Raw genomic sequence first — 7,179 nt, 5'->3', positions numbered from 1 at the left:
ACTTGCGGCTGCCCTGGAAAGCATGTCCATCATCTCTGCATCAGCCTGTGACTGGGCAATCGTCCCTGAAGGGGGGAGCCCAGCTGAGGCTTCTGCATCCGACTGGACAAGCCCGCTCTCTGATGCTGCGCTCAAGAACTCATCAGCTTCGCGGGCTCCGAACAAGAGGTCAAACTCGCCGTTTATACCCGTATGTCCGGGGGAGTGGCATGCAAATACCACTCGCCAATTTTCATTGGCCTTTTATCAAAGACCAGAGGTGTTTCGGGCTCCCAAGAGTGACCCCTAATGTCACTACATCGACACAACGTCGAGTGAGTGACAGATAGGGAACAGAGAGTGACTATTGACCATTTCAAAGACTATTCGTCAGTTTAAGGAAGTGACTTCTTTGTTCCTTGAACATTTCCTGCTAGTTTTGAAACTCATTCAAAACAACAGCCGGAGGTGCTTCATTCTTTGTGACTTTAACACGAATAACGTTAGTAACACAATTGTCATAAAATGTTATTATTAAAATGTGGACCATGTTGTTCGGTGGCTGGATGCTCTCTGGATGCCTGGAACTAACGGAAAGTGTTTAAATCTCCGAAAAGGCAAACACATATGGACACACGAACCACTGCAGTGAACTAAGATGGCTGGATATGTAAAGTACAAACTGTAGCACACATCTTATCTCTGGTAGGTGAACAAAATTTATTCCAACTAATTGTAAGTTTGGTAGGTAGAGCTCAAAAAGTGACTATACTGTAGATTGCTCCCATTATAATGAATGAAGTTGTGCAAGTCATTTACTTTATCATTTAGCACTTTTATCCAACACAACTTAAAAATGGGGAACATAACATGCAACTTGTCACACAAATGTCAACAATATCTGCAGTATCGAACTGCTAAATTCTCAGAGAAGCTGGAGTAGTATAGAAGCTAGCGCAGAAGAAAGAGACAAGGAAAGTATTTTTATAATTAAAAAAAGAAACCCTTACCTAGTATGCAAGTCACGCACTTACAGTGTTAACAGATTCGTTGAATATAATAGGAGCAGTTCAATATTTCTGACCTTTCCACTGAGGAAATAATTGTGAACATCTAAAATACGATACAATTTCATCGCCTCTCTTGCAGACGCTCAGTATCAACAACACATATGTATAAGTCACTTTAGGTAAACTTTTGATGTTCTTTGAGAAAATATGTTAACTCAGAGCCTTATTTAAAAGATCCAGTAATGATGCCGTAAATGCTTTGGTGCCAGTAGTGTTCTAATTCCTTTGTTATTGTTTACATTCTTAAAATGGTCTATATACACTTCTAAATATAACACAAGGTTTTCTAAACTGAAGGGGATTATTGCAACTGGGCCCTGGGCCTTTTCTTTGACCAATGAACGTAACAGTTTCTTTTTATCTCCTGTCTAGTAAAACTCTTTAAATGTGAATGTAAAGATTAATAAATGTCTAGAAGTAATATAAGAATATGAACATCCAGATTTTTTTATTCTAAAATGTGATTTATTGTGTATGCAATAACTTCTGAAGTTCTAAAATAAAAAGTAATAAATGACTCCTACATAATCTTATTATAAAATATCAAAGTTTACATTTTTTCACAAACCAGATAGTATAGCCTATAAAAGAACACAAAAATCAACACTGATTTGCTTTATATGAAACAAGAAAATTTCAAATGAAAGCAATAAAATCCACAAAGGAACTTAAACAAGTCTGATTCACTGACATTATTTTTCTCTCCTATAAAGATCTGTCACCACCATCATCACAAATTCTGTTTATTTCAGTTCAAAATGCGCTCACTGTCACTCTATCACTCTGCTCCAGCTCGCTACAGAATGCGTGTTCACATTTGTTGGTATGAAAGAAAGAGATAGTGAGTGATCACCCAGCCTTTTCTCTTGTCTGGGCTTCATCCAATTCCATCAGAAATGATAAAGCTGCTCTCTCCCCTTTATAGAGGAATATGCAAATAAGGATGAAAGGCTGCAATTCATCCACATTTTACACACTGGCATGGCAACAGCTGCAATCAATGTGCCGAGACAATGTGGTTTTCAGAAGTGTTGAGGTTTCCTGGATCATATAACATGATCTTGAACAAGCTAAAGTGACCAGTTTTTTATTTGAATCTTTGATGCCTCTAATCCACTAAAAAATGATGTAATAAATTGAGAGTGGGTTCTATTAAATAAGCAGTGTTTCAAAAGCAAACATTACTATATTAATGCTCATACTTAGGGTTTGTTTAAATCTCTATCCCAAAGTAAACTTCTGTTTTACAGCGGTGGCGGGCCGTGCATTAAAAGTCTAGGCCTTCAGTGTGATTCATGCCATTAAGAAAACACAGTTTCACAATGAATAAGACACCCTATGTCTTTGGGCATCATACATTATGTCGCAGCTAACTAATAATACCAATTGACATTTTAAAAACATGTCAACGCACGAAAGCCAGAACTTGAAACGACATATAATTCTCAAGCAAGCCTAATTTTAACAGCAGCATGACTGTTTTGTGAAATGAATGTCTCCTGAACAGACATTCAAAAATCATAATTTTTCATATGAATCTACCAAGGAGGTCTATAATACCTGGAAAAATCTATCTAATAATATTTGCGATTTAAATGTTGCTTGCAATAAATTTCGTTTCGTCAGGGTACATGGTTATGCTGCATTCCATGCAAGTTGGATGAGGGATATTCCTACATGATATCTCCGATCATAAGTGCATTCCGTGTTTTTAAAATGTCAATTGGTATTATTAGTTAGCTGTGACTTAATGTATGATGCCCAAAGACATAGGGTGTCTTATTCATTGTGAAACTGTGTTTTCTTAATGGCATGTATCACAATGAAGGCCTAGACTTTTAATGCATGGCCCGCCACTGCTGTAGCACTGAAGTTTACTTAGGGTTTGTTTAAATCTCTATCCCAAAGTATGAGCATTAATATTAGTAATTTTTGCTTTGTATCGCCAATGTATCGCCATTGAGAAAGAGACACTTATGGATTTACAAACCTGAGATGTTCCGCATGACCGTGTGATTGCTTAATTTATTAATCATGAAAGGAGGACTGATTTTCACTTCAAGCAAATTAGTAAGTGCTTTTTGCATTGTTATAGCAACATCAGGAGTTTTCTAAGTGTAAATTAGGCTGCTGCAGCATTCAGTGGCGGATCAAGTTTTGAAAAGCAGGGCTGCGTTTCATTCAACTCGGAAAGTCGGATTTTACAACTTCCTACTAGGAAAAGTGCAATGGAATGCATCTTGAAGTCAGAATTACAACTTGTAGGCTCATGCAGAAATTCTCAACTCAGATTTCGCCGAGATGCAGGGGCATGATGTCACACAAACATGTCGGCTGTAATGACAGTCGACTCGTCAGCAAGATCTCGCGCTCTTCGCTTTCAAATGACATCACTTAAAGCATGATTGCGTCACTCAAGGCCTACTAGAAGTCCTTGACCGGGACATATCCTAAAGATCACACCCACCAAGAACAAATAAATTAATCTGATTGGCTGATGAATCTGACGATCTGACTTTAGTTGCCCATTCATTTGCACTGTTGAGGGATTCTGTGGAAATTCTGAAGGCCTGAGGGGGTGGAGCTCAAACTCATGCACTGCTTCGGCTAACGAGCTTGGCTTTGGGCATATGATTTGTGAAACAGTCACACTTCACTTGTAAGCATCAAGGAATAAATTCTGACTGGATAAACTTTTCATTTTTCTCTGTTTGTAGATTAATTAAGAGTGGAAAGCGATTCAAAATACATAGGCAAAAAGGTGATTGAGATTTATTTATTTGGCATGTTAGGCCAGCAGAGAAGGCTTTGCTGACCCTGAGAATTCGCCACTGTGTTACAGACAAGAGAATTAATATGTTTGGAAATTGACATGTTAATTCCAAAAGTTCATGTTTCCTGAAATCAAACTCATTCAAATTAGCAACTGACAAGCGCCGTTCCCCATCAGACATTTTTGCATCAATTCAAGAGCGAACACATTTCTTTCTAGCCCAACTGGCTAGGGTGCGTTCCTTCCAGTAGTGATCATCCATCCTATGGCCTATTCCCCTCAAAGAATTTACCATCCAATGTGTGAGCTTTGGAGGGCTGAAAGGTTGGGGCTCAAAAATAATGTTTATTTTGAACTCACATTTTAAGTCATGTTTATTGGAAATTATTTTTGATGCAGTCTTTCGTCATGGCTATCGGGGCTCAAACACCATTGCCAATCACAGGATTGGCATTATTGGAAAAGGGTTTCAACTATGTCGTCGAGGAAAGTATTTCCTCATAGCGGTATCGTAATTCTGAGTGAACTGAATCGAAAGGGAACTGAAGATAATACGTACCCATATGTTCAAAAATACTTCCAGCTTCGACCACTGGGGGCAGTGCTTTAAAATTTGATGACCACAGACCAATTTCAGCTGAAGAACTTTTGACCTACCATTGCCGAATTCAAAGTGTGATCACATAGGTGGACTGGCCATCAGGAGAACCGGGACATTTCCTGGTGGGCCAGCCGCGAAATGGGGCCGCGATATCCCAAAGTGGGCCACGATATGATGAAGGGGGGCGCGATAAGCTGAAGGGGGCCACGAAATGGGGCCACGATATGCCAAAGGGGGCCGCAATACGCAGAAGGGGACTACTATTTTCTTTAGGTGGAGGATAAAATGATTCAAAATGTTAAGAAAAAAAAAATCTCTTTTTTAAATAAACATTTAGTTTAAATAAAAATCTGACATACTGTTCATTGATTTGAGTCATATCTAGGGACCAGAATATCATACACTGTAAAAATTTACTGTAATTTTAATGATAAAAGAATGTGAAAATGCTATAGTAAATAACAGTAAAAAATGTTACAATATTTAACAAGACAATACATGTTTAGATGTAAAAATATGATTTTACCGTTTAAGTAACGGTAAAAATGTATATGATGTTTAACAAGACAATGCATGTATTTTTACAGTAAACTATTGTTAAATTTATGGTGAAAAAAAAATAATCGTGCATCCCCAGAATTCCCAGTGTGAACCATCACATTTTATTTTATGGGAATAGTTATGTTTCTTCTTATTTTTGATATCAGTTATGTACAGTACCTTGGGCTGTTCTGTGTTATATTTGATGTAGTTTAGTTAATGTTTATTGCATTATTTTAGTGTCACATGTGTTACCCTGATGGAAATTTGTGTGGGTGACACTGTGCACTGTCTCTACATGTTTATAGGTCATTGCTCTTGCAAGGGCCTCTCTTGATGAATATCATGTAATCATGTGCCGTTCTGTTGTCACTAAATAGTGACTAAAAACACATTTTAAAGTGAAAAGCAGAAGTTCCAGAGGGTTAGTGTATCAAGTTTATATCATTTAATAAAATTATAGTGGTCACCATTTTATTTGGTAAATATCTGGCAACCACAGCTGCCAGTTTTTTTTACCGTAAATTTAAGAGTTTTCTTTTAAGTGTATCATAAACCATTTAACATTTGTGCCATATTTTTAACAGTGTATTTCTGGTAACTGCAGCTGCCAGTTTTTCACCATAAATTTAACAGGATTTTTTTTTTTACAGTGTGGAGACTGAGGGATGGGCTCTTTTTACAATAGACAACTAGCTAGTGATCACTCATCACACTCTAGCAACCACCTAGAAAAGCCATCGCAACCACACAGAACACCCTAGCAACTGTATAACAACAAGCTAAAACCTTAGCAACCATTTAACAATGTGCTGGCAATCACCCACAAAACTCTAAAAACTCTAGCTTTGTGGCAGAAAGTTCTGCACGGGCAAGCACCACTTATATTTTTTTTCAGAGAATGTAAAAATCTTTTTATATCATTCTTTTGTCTTTAAAAGTGTTGTTAAGATTAAAATCGGTAAAAGCTATTTTGTAATAGAAAGTACAGAGCTGCATGGTTTGGTCAGACAGCCAAACCTGCACTGAACTGATTACAATAGTAAAGTAAACATTTTCCAGGCCCTGGTTTACAAAAAGTATTTTGCTTACAGAATACAAGCCAAGGACTGCCTCCAAACTGCTGCACTTTAAAAAGGATCTGATGCATGACACAAGTAAGAAGAAGTTTGACACTAAACTAATCTTAAGTGGACTTACAACAGCACAGCTGTGTTTAAACAAAATATACTACATTTCTAATTATTCAACAAGTATTCATGTGACATCATAATTTGGTCATCAATGCAACATTAAGTAAAATGGATGATAATTATGCTAAAGATTATTTTTGGTCTAATTTTAAATGCCTCAGTCCATCTTTGTGGTGATGCATAGCAAATTTATCCTGGGTATCAGTTTGGCCATTTCTGATTTTTATCCTATTATTTTATATTTTAAGGTTTAAATGAGATTTTATAGCTTTCCTTATAGTGGCAACACAGTTAGAGACATTTAAATGCTACTAAGTCCCATAATTATGAGGTACAAAACACCTTTTGTATACCGTACAAAATTAAAGTGTTTAAACTCAACATGCACCTCTTAATATAATCTTGAAGTACCTAACAAAATGTCAGCTGCTTATGAAGTTTTATTTATTAATAGCTGATGAGTAATTCTCTGGGTTTCAGTTAGATGAATTGTTTTAACTCCAATCATCCTTCCCTCAAAGAGTTGCACAAACATGCATAATGCACTGCAAGTTAAATGAGCACACAGAATCCCTATTCCCCCCAAGGGTTCAAATATGAAACAATCCATGAGATCCTTGAAGAGCTTGCAAATGCAAAGTCTACTAATACAAAAATCAGATAACATTATTTTCCCTGTCTAAAAATTGTGCAGTGCTATCAGATAAGAGCTTTATGTGAAATACTTTGAGCTATTTTTATACTTAATTTCACAAAATCCTCAACATCTATATTTAACAAATGTTGCAGTTACACTGCAGTTAAGCTGCAGCTACAGTTTTAGTTTATGTTTTAAATTTTTCATGCATTAACAGTATATATAAGCTAATAGATGGCAGACTAAAAGTTATTTCTAAAGTGAATGATAAAATACAAGCAGCATCTTACAAATCTCCCACTCAAGATGACAAGGAGTGAACAAACAGCAGTTTGCTCTGGCTCACTCTAGAATGTTCATCCTTACATTTACTTCATGATTTTTTG

Source organism: Myxocyprinus asiaticus, chromosome 39 (genome assembly GCF_019703515.2).
Source record: "Myxocyprinus asiaticus isolate MX2 ecotype Aquarium Trade chromosome 39, UBuf_Myxa_2, whole genome shotgun sequence".
In the NCBI taxonomy this organism is placed as follows: domain Eukaryota; kingdom Metazoa; phylum Chordata; class Actinopteri; order Cypriniformes; family Catostomidae; genus Myxocyprinus; species Myxocyprinus asiaticus.
This window is presented reverse-complemented; position numbering follows the sequence as displayed.